This window comes from Pipistrellus hanaki (assembly GCF_964339955.1).
Source record: "Pipistrellus hanaki genome assembly, chromosome: 4".
In the NCBI taxonomy this organism is placed as follows: Eukaryota; Metazoa; Chordata; class Mammalia; order Chiroptera; family Vespertilionidae; genus Pipistrellus; species Pipistrellus hanaki.
In genome coordinates this window covers 82,182,640-82,201,189 of record NC_140506.1, presented here as the reverse complement: position 1 = coordinate 82,201,189, position 18,550 = coordinate 82,182,640, and the positions used below count along the sequence as shown (strand labels likewise).

The following is an 18,550-nucleotide window of genomic DNA, read 5'->3' as shown; positions in this document are numbered from 1 at the left end:
AATATCTGTACAGAACTTTGCTGTTTACAGAAGAGCAGTTTGTATGTATGCTTTTATATATTCTATTCAATGATTTTAGGTCATCAGTTGCTGTTTATCTTATCCTCACTTACTAATATATTTTTGTCTATAAATGTTTACCACGTATCTTCTTATGTCAGACTATACTAGAGAGATAAAGGTGAATAAGTTCTTGTCTTCATGAAGCTTCCATTTTCATGGCAGTAAATGTATAAAGAGGAAGGAAGTGAGATACTTTATGTATTAAATAAACAACCCCAAACTCTCAGTGCATTAATATAATCCATGTTTATTTCTTATTCACATCCCAGTGAGCTCTGCTCCATGCAATCATTCAGGGACCCAGGATTCTTCTATCTTATGGCACCACCACCCTCTTAGGGCCTGGTAGTCCTCCACTGGGTCCCTGGCATCTGACTAGCAGACTAGGAGAGAGTAAGACTGGGGAACAGGTGGGAGGCTTTCCCTATATGAGGACAATATAATTTCTACCTACTAGGTCCCTTTGGCCAGAACTATTGTATGGCTATATCCAATTACAAGTGATGCTGGTGAATATGGTGGAGTAGGTTTCTCAGGAAAAAGAGGGAACTGGTTTAATTAAAATGCGCACACCCTCTCCCACAGTGTACATGCATGCTGTATTGTACATTTGCAGTTGCATGGGTTTCTTTGAAAGGGCCCAGAGAGGCTCCTGTCTATAAGAAAAGGAGGCATCCTTGGTGTATGTGTATGTCGTGTGTGATCTCATAGAGTTCAACAGGAGAATTGTGACCTCCAGGCCTGTCTTTTTCACATACTCCTTCCCTCCCTTTGCCGTCTCTTATCCCTTGGCCTATGCAGTGCTCAGATCTATCTAGTGTTCTACTTGTGTGCCTTCTTTTCTTCTCCCTTTCCTGAGTTAAGCTCTTCCACTCTGTGAATCCTCTTCCACCAACCCTTGAAGTCTTCTCACAACTGGGAACCCAGGTCATTTCTTGAACATTTGAAAAATTCTTAGCCATTGGTAGCATTCATAGTAATTCTACCACTTAATTTGAATGGCCTCACCATGTTCAAGTAATTTTTATGTGCTGAAATTTCTCGCTCAAGGTTGTCTATTCCACTAGACCGCAAGTGCCAAGATGGTGGTCATCAGTTGCTATTTATCTGTCTGCGCATAGCTGGACACCTGATTACTGCCATAGCTCCAGGTACGCAGTGGGGCATTCATTTGACATATTCAATGTACAAATGAAAAAGCTGTTGAGCATATTTTATTTAATACTTCCAGCAACTTTAGAAATTAGGTATAATTATCCCCATTATGCATTATTCCCCTTCCCTGGTTTAATAATGTTATCCTCAGTTAAGAAAACTCAGACTCAAGGGATTTAATAACTACTTCCAGATCACAACAGTAATAATTGGGTAGATTTGGATTCATATTCAGGTGTGCTTGCTTCTAAATCCCATGCTGTCTTCCTTCCTTCCTTCCTTTCTGACTGTGCCACATTACATCCCCATCGTTTACTACAATACTAATACCACTATGCATATATTTCTTAGTATTTTTTCAAAGAACTTACACACATGTCATTGCATTAGTGTAGCATGACATTTCAGTGTAGTATGCAGCATAGGTATGAGGTTTTTCCCCCCTACTACACAGATTTGGAAAGAAAATCTACAAAAAGATAGCACTACACTAGGGCTCACCCAACTTTCTCCATGAAGGGCTAGATAGTAAGTATGTTAGGATTTGTGGATCACTCAACTCTGCTACGGGAGCACAAAAGCAGCCATAGGCACTGTGTAATAGTTGTGTGTGGCTGTACCCCAATAAAACTTTATTGACAAAAACAAGTGACCGCCATATTTGTCCTATAAACTATAGTTTGTCAACACCTATTCTATAAAGAGCTAAAATGGAAAATACAAAAAACAAAACTCAGGCTTGAGAGCTTACATAACTTGCCCAGAGTTCCACAACTTATCTGTGGCAGAACTGTGCCCCGAATCTGGCTTCTTCCTTCTTGAAATAATGTTCTTTCCACTACAACAACCTCACTCATTAACCACTATGGTGGAAATAGAAACCGGTCTCATACTCACAGATCTGCCATTTGTTCCCCCCAACTGCAAAAGCATTAGTCACTGTTTCGTTTTCAGTCCTGACATCTCCCTTCCTCCCAGTCCTACACAAGTGCAAATTCTGCTTTGTTGTGTTTGAAACTCTGCCTCAAGCACAGGATGCTGGTCTCTTACCTAAAGAAATGAATCCAGAAGCAGGACAGGAAACCTCCCTGATTTCAGTTCACTAAAGTGGCAAAGAATACAGATTTGGAGCCAAACCACTGTGGAGGGAATAGCATCTCTGATAGTCTCTAGCTGGGTGAACTTGGGTGCCTTGGTTTCCTCATTAGTAAAATGGGGATGGTACTCTTCCCGGCCTCTAAGGGCCATTGGACGAGGACTGACAGTTAAAGTGTAAAGCACTTAGAAGAGTGTCTGCCATCTAATAGGTATTTACTGCTGTTGTTAGTTATCATTCTCATCACCATTATTCTTCCTAACATGGAATGTGTGACTTCCCATACCTGATGCTTCCAATGCTACTAATGCAGAGCTGCTTCTTCTTCTTCTTCTTCTTCTTCTTCTTCTTCTTCTTCTTCTTCTTCTTCATCTTCTTTTAAAATATATATTTTTATTGATTTTCCACAGAGAGGAAGGGAGAGGGATAGAGAGCTAGAAATATCGATGGGAGAGGAACATCGACCAGCTGCCTCCTGCACACCCCCTACCGGGGATGTACCCGCAACCAACGTACATGTCCTTGACCAGAATCGAACCTGGGACCCTTCAGTTCACAGGCAGATGCTCTATCCACTGAGCCAAACCGGTTTCGGCAATGCAGAGCTTCTTATCCTGTTGACATTTAGGGCTGGATAATCCTTTACTGTAGAGGCTGTCATGTGCATTTTAGGATGTTCCATAGCATTCCTAGCTCTCCATTCTGGGTTGAGTGGCATCTTCTTCCTCCAGTTGTGACAACCAAAAATATGTGCACACATTGCCAGAGGTCCCCTGGGTGCTGAGGGCAAACACTTTCTGAAGTTGAAGACCACTGCTCTAATGTCACTGCCTCTTCCTCATGACTATTTGTCAAGTCCTGACATGTGCCTTCCTCATGAAGAGAGGAAACAATAGATGTTCAGAAAAAAGTATTGAAAGCGATTAACCCCTAATGGAGACCCTCTCACTGATAGGACCACTTGAAGGTCATTGGAGCCAACTTTGGGGGGGGGGGGGGAGTGAGCAGCTTGTGAGAAACATTTCTGATTGAAACCAAACACTTTGGGATTTGTCCCCTGACCCACATATCTAGGTCCTCATGGGGAGGATAATGTGTGTGACCAAGTCCATCTCTAGGAGAGAGTCACCAAGCTAGACCATGACAGAAAGAGGCAAATCATCCTTTACTCACTCAACAGACTAAGGGCCCCTTTCATAGCACTGGAAGCAATTAGGAATGAGGTAGCATTTCACATTCCAGAAACGTACAATCTAGCAAAAAAGACAGGTAAGTAGACAAACAGGTGAGCAGTCTTAGACTGAGACTATAGAGCTAAGTAGGGTCTTAGACAAGTCCTTTATTTTTCTGGATCTTGATTTCATCCAACATAAGGGGATTCTGCATTGATGTGAAAGTGTGGGGATGTTGAAATTCCCATCCTCTGTTATGATAAAATATCCATAAAATTATCCCCCAAGGACCAAGAAACAGAAGTTAATGATAAGGAATATTTGTGAATTTTCTTTCTCTTTTCCCGAAGGAGTAACAGTTTGGCGAGCCGTAGGCTGTGGAAACTTGAGTCATTGCCCAATAATGTCTGTACAACGTCAGGTTCCAGATTCCTTCCTGAATCCTTCTTGCATTTTGCAGCTCTAGTCACTGGCATAGGCAGGGTCACCAAGGGGAGATATTTCTCTCTCCCCTCACCTGATGTAGCTGGGTGATGGCAAGCCATTAGGATTTGCAAAGTGGATGGTTTTTATTCTCTCCCAGATGTCAGGCCCATCCAGCTGGGCTGGATGGTTTTCCCTCAATTTTGCCCACATTTCCCAAGGGAGGCAAAATGTCAAACAAGGCTATGGGCTTGGCTTTAATTGAAAGTCATGGAATTAATTGGCTTGTTCTCTGTCAACTGCTGCATCTTCATGATTCTCATTATCATTGATTCTATTAACTAGTTCATTCATTCATTTAGCAACCATTTGGTGTTGTATCAAGTGTGGGGGGAGGGGGGGAGGGTGTGAGAGATGGAAAGGATCGAAGGATCAGCCTTGGCAGGGAAGATTATTTCATCACTGACATGGTTTAGAATTGCTAGTGCTTGGTGAGAATACCAAGTAGATCAAGTTTTAGTTGGTCTATTTATACATTTTCATGGCCACTATACTCCCTCTATCTCTGCAGTAGGGCCAGATCCCTCCAAATATGTTGACCTGATACATCCTTGCTACCACTCAGTAAGAAACAGTCCACTCTGTGTAAGAAACCTCTTTTACAATCTGGGTACAGGTGAATTGCTACAGGGTAGCACAGTGGATTAGAAGTAGGTGGCAGAACCAGAGTAACTGGTTTTGCCATTGCCAAGTGCCAACTAAGTTTATTATTCTCTCTGATCCTCAGTTTTCTCATTTGTAAACTAGGAAACATGAGTAATGCCTACTTTACTTTAATTTAATTTAATGTAAATTAAATTAGATAATCTATATTGAGCACTTAATGCAGTGCCTGGCACACACTAATACCTCAGTATATATAACTATGATTTATTCCAACAAATATTTATTGGGCACCTGCTGAGTGACTGATCATGTGCTAGGCACTGGGCAGGGATTAAGAGAATAGGTTCTACCTAAGCCAATGGCAAAGATTGGAGGAGTTGTTTCTGCCCAGGGTGAAAGGATGAGGGAAAATTGCATAGAGTAGAGAACATTTGAGCTCAATCTTAGAGAAGGGGAAACAAGATTTTCAAGAAGAGAAATGGGTTTGATGTGGTTGAAGCAAAGCTAGGAAGTGAGGCATGATGAGAGACTGGAGAGATGAGCAGAGGCTGGATTATATTAAGCCTTGCTGAAGACCAGGGGCTTTATGTCTTGCAGGTGATGGAAGGTGTTTCAGTCAGACAAGGCTAAAGTTATGCTGCATTAACAAACAGCCCCAAACATTTAGCAGCTTGAAACAACACAGGTTTCTCCCTCACTCATATGCATGTTCATTGTTGTAGAGGCACAGCTTTTGCTCTGTATGCCTTACTCAGGAACCCATTCTGAGGCTGCAGCCCCTGTGTGAGACATCCTGGACTCTTAGCAAAGGGAAGAAGAAGAAGAAGAGAGAAGATAACACACATGTAATGACTCTTAAGGCTTCTTATCAGGAATGGTACATATCGCTTTCACTCATAGCTCATTGGTCAGGTCAAGCCACATGACTGACCCTGTTGTCATTGGAGCAAATAATTCTTCCATAGGGAAGATCAGCACATATTTTGAACAACAATAAAATCTACTATAGCACAGCATGATCAGATTTGTATTGCAAGGAACAAATGTGCTAACAGATATGAAAATGCCATACATTGTAAAGCTCCATTCAAATATCAGTAGTTTAATGTTAATTTTGGTAAACAGAGATGCACCATGTGGGTTCTTCTTCAAAGAAGGACTTGCTGTCCAGCCACAGGGAGCGTGGTCAGCAGGTAGCCTAGAGCTGTCAGCCCTTTCCGGTCCATCGTAGCTGTGGACAGCTACATCATCACATTCTTCCAGTGACTGGCTGAGGCAGGTTTGTAAAGGCTGGACCATCTTGGCCAAAGGGGAAACCCTGATGGTTAACATTGTTCCCGAGCTCCTTGCTGGGTGTCCCAGGCTTTTCTAGAATGATCGCAGTTCAACTTCTCCCTCTGCATAGTCTTGTGCCCTCCCATTCACAGCTGTTGATCCCCAGTAACCATTGTGCACCCTAAATTCCATCTGGAGAACCCAACCTATGGCACTGTTATCATGGTGATAATTATAACAATGGAATTATTGTAATATACAATGATATTAACAACAGGATTAATGTATTTATTTAATTATACTCCCCATAAAGGAAAATAAGCCAGGTTGCAGAATTAGTAATTAAAACAACAGATCATTCCTTTGAGTTTTATCTGATAAAACCACCATTTTGGTCCTTAAGGATTTTGTGTTCCTGGGGTAAACATGCCGGGGTCACACTACCAGGTCCTTCTGGGATCAATCAGCAGCTGAAGTTTGGGATACACAGCATCTGAAACTTAGAGATTCTGGGCCAGCAAGGGCCCTTTAAGAGAACCCACTGGCTCTTTTAACTGCTGAGCTCTCTAGGAAAAACCACACTGAAGCCCTTGCTAGTCTGTGGTCTTGTTTTTTACATCGATATCCTATCTGTGGTGCCTCTGTGTATTAGAATCTACTGTAAAAAGACCCATATTTCAAGCCAGAGAGACCTGGGCTTGAATTCAGGCTCTCCACCAGCTGTTGGAGAGCAGGCAAGTCACTTAAGGGCTCTAAAGCTCCTCTCTAGAGTGTGAATAACAACATTTATCCCATATGGCTACTGTACAATGAGGACTAGATGAACTATTCCATAGGAAAGTCCTTAGGAATGTGTATGAGACATAGTAGGGGCTCAGTAACTGTGTACTTCCTCTTCTTTCTCCCCCTTGGGTGAAATATGCAAACACCATATCTGAATAGATAGTTGGTCACCTCACCTGATGACCCTGGAATAATGATTCTTCTTATTGAGAAATGCATACTGTGGGGGAGGGGAAAGGATGCTTGGTCCTTTTTCTCCTGTGCCTGGTTAAAATACACATTTTGACTAATGTTCTCAGTTGGCCAGGGATGGTTCTCAGTTGGTTGAGGTGGTTTCTGAGATAGTATCTGGGCTAAGCAGGAAAGAGAACAGAAATCGATTACTGATGTCTGTCACAGGAACAGAATGAAGTGATGCTGGCACACATGCCATATACATACCCTCCCATTTATGTATTTTATTATACTCCCCATGGTATAATACATCCACTTGATATATCCTTCTTTTCCCCTCTAGGAGTTTTCAGGCCTGTCTCAGCTCCTGGGAAATTACAATAGGTCCAGCTTTGCCTTGGAAATGTTGTTGACTTTCTGTCTGGTCAAGCGAATAAAAAATATTTGTTGGTGCTGAAATAGGAGGCAGACCATGGAGTCTCTGATAGATGCGGCTGTATGAAGTTCAATGTTACCTCTTTCTTTGGGACTCAGTTCAAATAGATCCCCAACCATGCTGCTTCTCAACTGTCAGCATGTGTGAGTCACCTGGAGAATTAAGTAAAACTCTGATTTCTAGGCTCCACCCCCAGAGATTCTGATTTAGCGGGTGTGGAGTAAAGCCTGAACATTTGCATTTATGCATACTCAAAGGGATGCTGCCGGCAGACCATGTGTTGAGTGGCTCTGTTCTCGGACTTAGCTTCTCCATGTCTGGGCTGTGAGCCAGCGGCTTCAGCATCATCGGGGAGTCTATCAAAATCTGAGGCCCACCCCAGGGCTCCTGAATCAGAATCTGCCTCTGCAATGCCCCAGGGAATTCATATGAGATTCAAGCTTGAGAACACTGGACTAGAATCTCTTCTCTGACTCTCCTTTGCTGGGAGAGGTGTTAGCACTTTCTTCCCATCATCCCTCTCCTACGTTCTGATACCCCTTTATCACACATTATTATAATCAGGATAATCTACCTATTAGATTTTGAGCTTTTGAAAGTGGGCGCCACATTTTCATGGTTATGTGTCCATCTCCTAGGATAGTACCTGGAATATAGGAGGCTTTCGGAAAATGAATGTTGAATGAACAAATATGGCAACTCCCCAGACCTTAGAATCCACTGACCACCCCAACCCAAGTCTTATTCAAGTTCTCTTTTGTACAGTCTTTGAGGAGAGATTTTTTCTTAGTGATTCAGGGTTATGGGTGCCTTACAGGGGGAATATTTGAACCACTTAGCAGGACAAGGGATTTCCAGACACACACCAGCTCTTATTTACATGCAAACAGTTGCTGCCCTAATTATGAATCATTTTCCTCTATTTATGTGAGCAAGTCATGAAGATTTTCTATTTGGCAACATCTTTTTGCTGGATTCATGGCTCATGAGATGGCCAGAGAATCTAATCTCCTATTTGAAGTTTTTAATTTCCATGATACCACCTTTGCTTTTGTCTTCATGGGTGTGCTGGACGTGGCACATTTGTTAGGGCATCCTATTGCATTGTGGGATGGAGGGGAGGAAGATGTAACTAATGGAACTTCTGTCTTTAAATGTGGTGGACTGAATTGGGAATGAGAGGATGAGGGTTGTCATCATAACAGTGGCACCTCCTTCCTTTGTAACCTCAGAAACCTCACTGCTCTCCTGAGTCTGTTTTCTCAGGACAGATTTGGATATTATTAGTAGTTCCCCCCCTCTTCCTCCTCCTCCTCCTCCTCCTCCTCCTCCTCCTCCTCCTCCTCCTCCTCCTTCTTTCCTTCTCCTCCTCCTCCTCCTCCTCCTCCTCCTTCTCCTCCTCCTCCTCCTCCTCCTCCTCCTTCTCCCCCTCCTTCTCCTTTTTTCCTCCTCCTCCTCCTCCTCCTCCTTCTCCTCCTTTTTTCCTCTTCCTCCTCCTTCTCCTCCTTCTCCTTCTCCTTCTCCTCCTTTTTCTCCTCATTTTCCTCTTCTACTTCCTCCTCCTCCTCCTTCTTCTTGTTTCTCTTCTTTAACCTTCCTCCTTTCATCACTCCTTTCATCCTTTCCCTCAATCCCTCTTATCCATCCTCCCTCCCTCCCTCCCTCCCTCCCTCCCTCCCTCCCTCCCTCCCTCCCTCCCTCTCTTCCTTCCTCCCTCCCTTCCTTCCTCCCTCCCTCTCTCCCTCCCTCCCTCCCTCCCTCCCTCCCTCCCTCCCTCCCTCCCTCCCTCCCTTCCTTCCTTCCTTCCTTCCTTCCTTCCTTCCTTCCTTCTTTCCTTTCTTCCTTCCTTCCCTTATTTATTTTCTTTCTAGGTTCTTCTTTTTCTCTTTCCCCTTTCTTTGTTGTGTCTCTTACTTCTTTCCATCTCTCTCTTCTCTCTTTCTTTCCCTTCTTCTCCCCCCTTCACCCCTCCTTCCTTCTCTTTATTTTATTTCTCCTTCCTTCCATCCCTACCTTTGTTTTTGTTTTCAGCAGAACCATTTCTTCAAGAATTTCCTGTGGAGTGCCAGCACACACTCCAGTTACAAATGGAGCTGCCCAGTTAATGTGCCCGCTATGTGGTCTGTGGCACCAATCTTCCCCACATTCCTGTTTGCAAAACAGCTCTATAGAACCCCAGATTTCAGTGAAATGCAGTTTACAAACCACTGGGTTTGATGATCTCTGATGGGTATTTTATTCCTAACAATATGAGAAACATATGAGTAAAGGACAAGTCAGGTTAGAATCTCACAGCAAGGCAACTTTAAAACTGTCCCCCTGGAACCTCAGAAGGGGCAGCCCTTGCTTCTTAGAGTCACTCACACTGTTTCTGACTCAGGTGAGGTTCCTGGTTATCTATATCCCTGTGCCTTTGTCAAGGTTCTACCCATCTCACCTGGCTTCCTAGCTTGGCTCTGGCTCTCTGCTTTGGCTCTTGGTCAATAATTAATCGTTTATAAATAGATAATGGTCTCTTCTGGGGGTAGCCAAACAGCTGCTTATGTGTCCATTCACTAAATCCACTCAACAAAGATTTATTACAGCGAGTTCCACATTCCAGGCACTGTACTAGTCCCTGGGGGCACAGTGATAAATTAGACACTATGCTGCCCTCCGTGATTTTGTAGTTAGGCTAACATGTGAACACATCAGTACCAATCACTGTGATAAATACAATAATAGACAGCTGCATATGGCAGTGAAAGGAGGGTGTGAATTCTGTAGGGAGGCTTGGGGGAATGGTGTCAAAGATTGTTTCCCAAGAAAGGTGATATTTCAGCTAGATTTTAAAGGAAACATCCAAATATGAGACTAGGGAGGAGGTAAGGCATTTCTCAGTGATTCAGGGTTATGGGTGCCTTCAGCCTTCTAGTCTCCATGGGACTAGAAGGACAAAGACTCAGAGTTGTGAAACCACAGAACATTCTAGGAAAACTGTTGGATTTTAGAATTATTCAGAAATACTATTTAAAAGAGGATGGGGAGTGGTGAAGGATGAAATTAGAGAAGCAAGCTCAATATGAAGGTCCTGGTATATTAAGCCAAGCAGCTTTTTGTTGTAGATGGCAAGGCAACAATGAAACCCTTTTGCAAACTTCTTTTCCCTTAAAAGTAATGGTGGAAAATTTAGAAGACAACCAACAATTAAAGTAGGAAAAAACCTCCACCTTATCTCCACTCACCCTCCAAACAGCTATTGTCATTCTTGGTTATTTTCTTCCAGTGCTTTTTCTATGTGGTTTTGCATTGTGAGGTAATACCGATGGAGAGTTTTAAACAAGAGTCACACTCAAACTTGCCTATTAGAGCAGCAATCACTGTGGGCTGAACCCTACACTGAATCTCAAAGAATTAGAAATGTTTAATAGTCTTGTTTTTTAATGTTTTTAGAATAGTTTAGATTTATAGAAAGTTGCAAATATAGTCTAGAGAGCTCCTGTGTATCGTCACCCTAGTTTCCCACTTAACTGCCTTTTAGTTAATTGAGGTTTATTGCCATTACTTGTTAGTTAAATAAGAAAATAGGCAAGACATGGGCTTTGTCTAAAAACATAATGGCTGTATGAAGCCTCCCATATCCAGTGCAGCTGTAATGCTGGACATGGAGAGTTCACATAGACAATCCTGAAGGGACACATTGGTGGATCTTCCACACTGAAGCAGGAGATTACCCCCGATGATAGTAAGGTGCTTCACCTCATAAGCTAAAATGAACATAGAGTTTGCTAGTCTACCTGCAATAAAGTCGCAGTGTCCCCATTCTAAGAACATCTCTGAAGCTCATCCTTGAACTCACAGCCAGTTGGGTTCAACCCACAGCGCTATTGGGTTTGACTCTAGGTCTTTCTTGTCTGGGTGCTGCCTGGGTGAAGTGGGAATCCAGAAATCATTACATTGTAATAAAAACAGGTGTCTAGCATGCCCAGGCTGAAGTATAATATACTAGTAAACCATCATGAAAATGTATCTCTTACCACCAAAGAACAGAATCAGCCATCAAGCAGATGATGCTGAGGCAGACAAGTGAGGTCTCCCTCATGAGCCAACCACATGGGAAGCTAAATTACAATCAAAGGATTCCTGAGGCATGACCACCAGGGATGGCAGAGCCCACTTGTTAGATCTACAAGAACCAATTGCACTCCTCTCTTCCCAAATCCACAATGGGTTGTACACATCTGTATGCAGAACTATATATATACATCTCTTCCCAAATCTAGGTAATATTCATGCTGGTTTCTTACAAAAGGCTGTGATGGGAATATCTACAGCATGACAACTGGCAAAGGTTACAAACTAGAGCTTTTCTCTCCCCAAGAAATCTGGTTGTTAAACACTTACCAGCATACCAGTTGTCCTGTGACATCTGCCAAGTTGGTAAGACAGTGTATTCATGTCATGGACAGTCTTGGGAGGGCAGCATGACCAATGTCTCCTTTTATTGTCCTTGTGTGTGTGGCTGGGTAAGAGCCCTTCTGATGGATGGATCAACTGTTACATCCTAGCCTGGGTGATTTTTATTTTCAGTTTTTCTAAGCTGATGTTACTTATCTTTACTTGGCTATCCATCTTACATTCTGTGGATAACCCGGTTTCTAAGTTCCAAATTCTTTGGAGCCACCTCACTGTTGGCACTGTGTACACTACTGGAGAAGGAGTGGTAGGACGAAAGAGTGAGGAGAGGGCCATTGCCATTTTTAGTGATTGTTCCCATCTATGATGCAATGTCTTTCCTAAAACAAAGGCAATGGATTTAAAGGAAACTTCAATTTCATGCCCAAACTGGCCTTGTGCTGATCATGGGCCCTAGTTTGGACAAATGGAAAGCAGCAGAAGCTACCACTAAGTGGATTTTGCTCTTCTTAATGAGGGCTATGGTACCAATAAAATTAAGTTTCTTTCATTAGTGAAAATGAGGCTCCTTCATCAACTTGCACATTATACAAAGAAAGAAGGGTGGGGGGAGATAAGGCAGCAAAAGAGGGAAGCAGCTGAGGCAAGGTAAATAATTATTTCTGATTTATTGAAATAATAAATTTCTGCAAGAAGATAGAGCTTTTGGCAGAACAAGCAGCATCTTTCTTAATTAGTGTCATGAATTTTCGGCAGTTATTGACAGTGAGGTTCCTTCAGCCCTATTGTTTCTTTCCCGCCAGCCTTTCCTTTGTGCTCCTCACCGTCTCCTTTGGGGCTCCATCAGAGGGATGAGAGGGAAAGAAGATGCTCTGCCTCCCCCAGGGAGGCTCAGGAGTGCCTGGATTGCAGCCCAGCTCAGGGTTAAGCCAACCTCAGGCTTAGATCCCAGTTGTGTCACTTAGCAGTTATGTGGCCCTGGGCAATTTGTTAACTTCACTGGGTCTTAGAACAGGAGGTTTGCTCATCTGTAAACTGAAATAATCAGACCTGCTTCATGATTTTGTTGAGAGAATTAGAGATGTGGTATGGACCGAATTGCACTGCTCATGTGGAAAGTGGCAGTTGTTAATAATAGCAATGATTGGACAGATTAATTTCTGCAACTGCTGACAGATACAGTATTCATTATCCTAAGAAATACTTCCCGAGCACCTGTGTGTCAGAAACTGTTCTAGATACTGAAGTTATATTGGTGAACAAAACCGACAAAAGATGTCCATGACCTTGTAGAGCTTGTATCTTAGTACATTATTACAAATTCTTTATTTGACTAAAGAAGATGCTGGATGCCTGAGCTAATGGACAAAGCTCTTGACTGAAGCTATATTCCTGCATTCAGAAAACAAAAGGGGCCAGATCTAAGCCAACTGGGAGGAAGTTGGGTGCAACTTTTTAAAAAAATATATATTTTATTGAGTTTTTACAGAGAGGAAGAGAGAGGGACAGAAAACTAGAAACATCGATCAGAGAGAATCATTGATCAGCTGCCTCTTGCACACCCTCTACTGGGGATGTGCCCACAACCACAGTACATGCCCTTGACTGGAATCAAACCCAGGACCTTTCAGTCCGCAGGCAGATGCTCTATCCACTGAGGCAAACCAGTTTTGGTGGCGCAACTTTTTTTTTTAAGAGTATATTTTTAAAAAATATGTCTTTATTGATTTTAGAGAGAAGAAGGGAGAGGTATAGAAAGACAGAAACATCAATGGCATGCCTCTTTCATGCCTCCCAGTGGGGATTGAACCTGCAACCTGGGCATGTGCCCTGACAGGGAATTAAACAAGTGACTTCTTGGTTCATGGGTCAATGCTCAACCACCGAGCCACACTGGGCCAGACAAGGGTGCAATTTCTTAAAGCTAACATTTATTGAGCCCTTACAATAAGGCAACATCTCATTAACCTTTTGAGGTAGGCTTGCTGCACGAAGCAATTGAGACACAGAGACTTTAGGAAATTGGCCCGAGACCACACATCTGAAGGTTGGCAGAGTCAGGCTTGAAACCCAGCTGGACCTAGTCCTGAGCTCATGCCCTGAGACACTGGCTTGATGGATGGGGTCTTTTCTTCAAACTCTCTTTCTCTCCAGTCGCAGGCACAGGCTCTGGGACTTGGTTTCTGGACAAAAGTCTGATTTCAGTTCATCTTCATATATAAGCTTTACAAGGGCAGGGAACATGCCTTTTTGGCTGGTGACTGTATTCTACAAGCTAATTAAGTTTCTGAAACTTATTAATTTCCCCAAAAATATTTTGAATAAATGAGTGACTCATTCAATGAATGGTTTTGGTAGGATGTATCCTTTCTGGTCTTTGTTGGTCTTTCTGTAGAAGAGAAGACAGATGAATTATATTTACTCAGCGCAAGGATAATGGCTCGTTTCTCTGTGCTATAACATTGCCTTTGATGAACAGCCAGCAAATTGGTGAACTTAGAAGGTCTGATGACATAGAAGAATGGCAGGACATGAGAAACTAGTAGGGGCAGGCCATGCAGGATCTTGGATGGCATGCTAAAGTGACTGGACTCTAAGGGCATAAGGAGCCAATGAAAAATCGTTAAATGTATAAATATGGGGCTGGAGTGGTTAAACGATAATACAAAGATTCTAGAACCAGGAATAGGAAGGCTTTGCCTCAGATCAGACCACAGTATAGTGACAGAGCAGAAAACAGATCCCCTGAAGCTGGAAGTTTTCTTCTAAGTCACACTGTGTTTTCTTAATTCTTATGGGAAATTATGAAGTGATCTTTAACTCTAGGCTATTTCTGCTCAGGACAGGCTTTTTGGTTTTGTTTGGATCATCACCATCAGGAGGGGAAATCTGCCTGTAGACTAGGGTTTGAGAGACTCACCTATGTACCAGTAAATGCTAACTGCTTCAATACCTCATGCCTGGTCAAAAGGGTAATTAGGGGCTGGGATCCCAGAGGGGCAAAGGAGGGCAGTGGGTCAGCATTCTGGAGAATACCTGCCTACTTATCTCTGGGAATATGTGGAGGATCTAGATATTTTACACATTGGGGAGGGTGCTTAGGACTCTGTGACTAACTTTCCTGATGTATCAGCCATGGTGTGCACGTGTACGCATGTGCACACACACACTCACAAATACACATACACAAATAGGCACAAACCCCTTCCAACACATATAATTCAACAGTATGCATGTGGGGGTAGGGCTAGAAGTATGAGGCTGAACTCATACTTCTAGCCCTACCCCCACATGCATACTGTTGAATTATATGTCCCACATAGCCCCATACAATCTGAATACACCCAAACACACGTTACCCACATTCAATGAAATATATCCTCCACACACTCACATAAGCAAGAGCACATACAATGGCTTAAGTTCACACACCCTTATACGTACCTGCAAACACACCAGCATTGCACCTGCCATGCACAGTTTCAACAACACCCCATACAACTCACACTCTCAATTCAGAAATATACCACACTCTGTGTCAAAACCTTCCCACCCACAAAGTACACACTCCTCATGCTCACCTACCCACCCAAGTCACACTGACACTCATTCTTCTACACCTCACCACAGCCCATATTCTATATTTATATAGCTACTTATAACCATATATTTCTCTACCTCTCTATATTTATCCACACACACACATACACATTCTTATCACAGGCATGCACACACACACACACACACACACAAACATGCCACAATGACTCCACATATATATGCCATATTTATTTCCTAGGGAATCATAATTCAACAGTGAAAAACTTGCCTGGGGCCAAACACAATCCTCACCTAGAATCGCTTTATTATTTAAAGCCTTAAAATTTTATAGGGAAATAAAATTCTATTTGCCTATTTTTAGCTCCCCTGAGGTTAAATATGGCCTTATTCCATGCTCAAGCAGCTCCTGGGATTATGTAACTCCAACAGCTCTGACTTTGACGTCAGCGCCTGCTCTACCCTGGGTGCCGGGAGTGCAAGGCCCTTTCATGCACCAGCGGCAGCAGCAGGTGTTCCAGGCAGAGGATATTAATGCTCTGGTTAAAGGATAGAATATTTGGGGGGAAGAAATGCCCTCAGGCGGTTTGCTGAGCTTCCTGGATCACAGTAAGCCCTGATCAGTGATGACAGAGGCCCAGACCAACAAAGGAAGAATGGTCTATTCTTGACATATCCCCTACTTTCCCCTAAGCTTCCTTAGTGTGAGACAGATGTCCTGGGAAAAGAGAGGTGACTCCAGCTGACCAGGCTCAATTCTGGGCCTCAGTGTTGAAGGGCAGCTGGGAAGAGAGACTGTGGTTTATTGCCTTGTGCATGCTCACAGAGAGTTTTCAGACTCCACCTCCTGGTAAAGATGGAGTACACTGTAGCACCAGGTTGGGTTAGTGCAGCATAATGGTTAAACTCGTGGTGCCTGGAGCCAGGTACCCTTGATTCAAATTCCAGCTCCTTTATCTATCAGGTCCTTGACCATGGACAAGCTATTTTACTTCTCTGAGACCCACTTTGCCCAACTCTAAAATGGGGATTGTTGTGATATTCAAAAGGGATAATTATGAAAAGAGCTGAGTACATTGCCCAACACAGGAAGCAATAGCCATCACCATTTTCACTACTTAACAATCCAAGCCTATTTTCTCTATGTGTGTCAACTTTGGCCACACTGAATTCTCAGGAGTCCCTGCTCTTTTTTTTATTTTTCCTTTGAAGTCAACACCTTACTCTTCATCCATCTTGACCTTTCAGTAGTTCCCCAAATATACTACCTTTTCTCACAGCTCTATTTCTCTTCCCATGTTGTCTCATCGCCATATGCTGCCATCCTCTCGCTTGTTGGTTTGGCAAACTTTTACTTACCCTTCAGAGGTGGGTTCAAATATTATTTGTCCTGTCTGGTCTTCCCGGGAGGAAGTTTTTTTGTTTGTTTGTTTTTTTCTGCTCTCCCACGGTACCTTTTGTCCTCCCCACCCCCACCCTGGTCTTCCCCTTGTGACAGTCTTGGTCCTCTTTGGCAGCAGCAAGGGCAGGGAGAGTAGCTAAGAAGGAAGATTCATCACAATATTCAAGATAATTAGATCAATCTACTCACAGCCTTATTACTCAATGTATGTTCTGGGGAGTCATCCTCATCACCACAGAGCTTGTTAGAGATGCAGAATTTCAATCCTACCCCAGGCCTACTGAATCAGAATACAAATTTTAATAAGGAGGTGGTTCATTTGCATAATGACCTTTGAGAAGCACTCTCTAGGGCTCCCCCATGCAGTGAAGGTGATGAGCAGGGCAGGTGAAGTCATGGGCATCCATGAACACTTAGTTTATTTAGTCTGGTTTCAACCATGACCATGGAAGAAACCACAAGAAGATATCATATGTGTATGCAAGATGCAATCAAGTATACAATCCTGGTCTATCCCTTTTATTGAATCCCTAAATCTTTCTCCATGTTATCTTTATTATTGTCTTTAAAATTTTTTTAAGTTTATTGGGATAACATTGGTTAATAAAATTATATAAGTTTCAGGTGAACAATTCTATAATATATAATTTGTAAATTGTATTGTGTATTTACTACTCCAAATCAAGTCTCCTTCTATCTGCTCTCCCAAACTCTATCCCAATATTTCCAAGGTAGAACTAGCAGACTATGGTTTATCCTGCTCCTAAATATTAATAGCTTTCCTTGCACATGGATTTTCTTTTTAACTTATCATTAATGTTAGGAGAAAGCTCCACAAATGGGATAACTAAGAATGGCACCCGCCTTCTTTGAGTTTCAGTGGTCTGAATCTTCTCTGTATTTAGCTGAACAACAGACTTCAGTTTCTACTTATGGTCACAAGAATATGAAGACATTGTAGCTGTCTCCTCTTTCTATATCTTATCCACCAAGACATGCTCCCTCGAATCTCTTCAATTAGTTACCTGCCTCTTTTGTTTTTCACAAAGAATATTCCAAATTTACATGGCTACATAATTAAATCTTTGAAAACTCTTGAATTAATTATGTTTGTATGCTTATTAATTAGCAAATACACATCTCTCATTAAAAAAATAGATTTCCCTGTTGATCATTCTGTACATCAGCACATGCCTTCTTTATAGCCTTTATCTCTAGACTCTAATCTCCATGAAAACAGCACTGTGAGTAGCTGGCAGCTCATAAGTATGCTCAGGAAAATTTTCTTATATTAATGAATAAATAAGACTTGTGAACGCAGGGAGTCTGACTTCTTCATCTCCATAGTACCAAGGTTCCTGGCACAAAGTAGGTATTAAAGTCTCTCTTAAGCAAGTGAATGGACTTGAAGAAGCAGCAGTCAGTTCCTCAGCCTTTGCCTAAAGGGATCAGCATGGCTCTCTAGATGAAATTATGTGAGAAAAAGACCAGAAACCTTTTTCTGGAAGGAAAGAGCAGAAACCTTATTCTATGCATATTATTATACTGCTTTTTCATTTAGTGTAAACAAAAAGGGCTAGTTCCAACAGTGGAACTGTGAAAACACTCAGAGATTTATATAGTAAGTCTACCACTCCCTGGAAGTAAATTCATCTGGTCCAGCTTTTTATTTCACACTAACTCTCCCCCATCCCCTTTCTCTAGAATAAGTATGGTGTCCTCCATATGAGTTAGGAGAGGTTGTCTGTGTGTCTGCTTTATAGTTAGGCTCTGTGGGTTTCTCTACATGTCTGTCTTTGAGTCTGAATCTCTCAGGACTTGTGGGTTGCATTCAACAGAAACCACTTACTAGTATAAATGACTTAAACAAAAGATCTATTAAGAAAAAAGTGGATAGCTCACAGAATTGGAGGAAACACTGGGGAACCTCACTTTAGGGAAATTTCAGAGAA

The 18,550-nt window shown here is 42.4% G+C and overlaps 1 protein-coding gene across 2 annotated transcripts in view; it reads left to right on the top strand.

The window, feature by feature from the left end:
- SHISA9 (shisa family member 9) overlaps positions 1-18,550 on the top strand; it is a 281,342-nt gene that overhangs the window by 190,648 nt on the left and 72,144 nt on the right. The gene's annotated exons all lie outside the window — the stretch shown is intronic.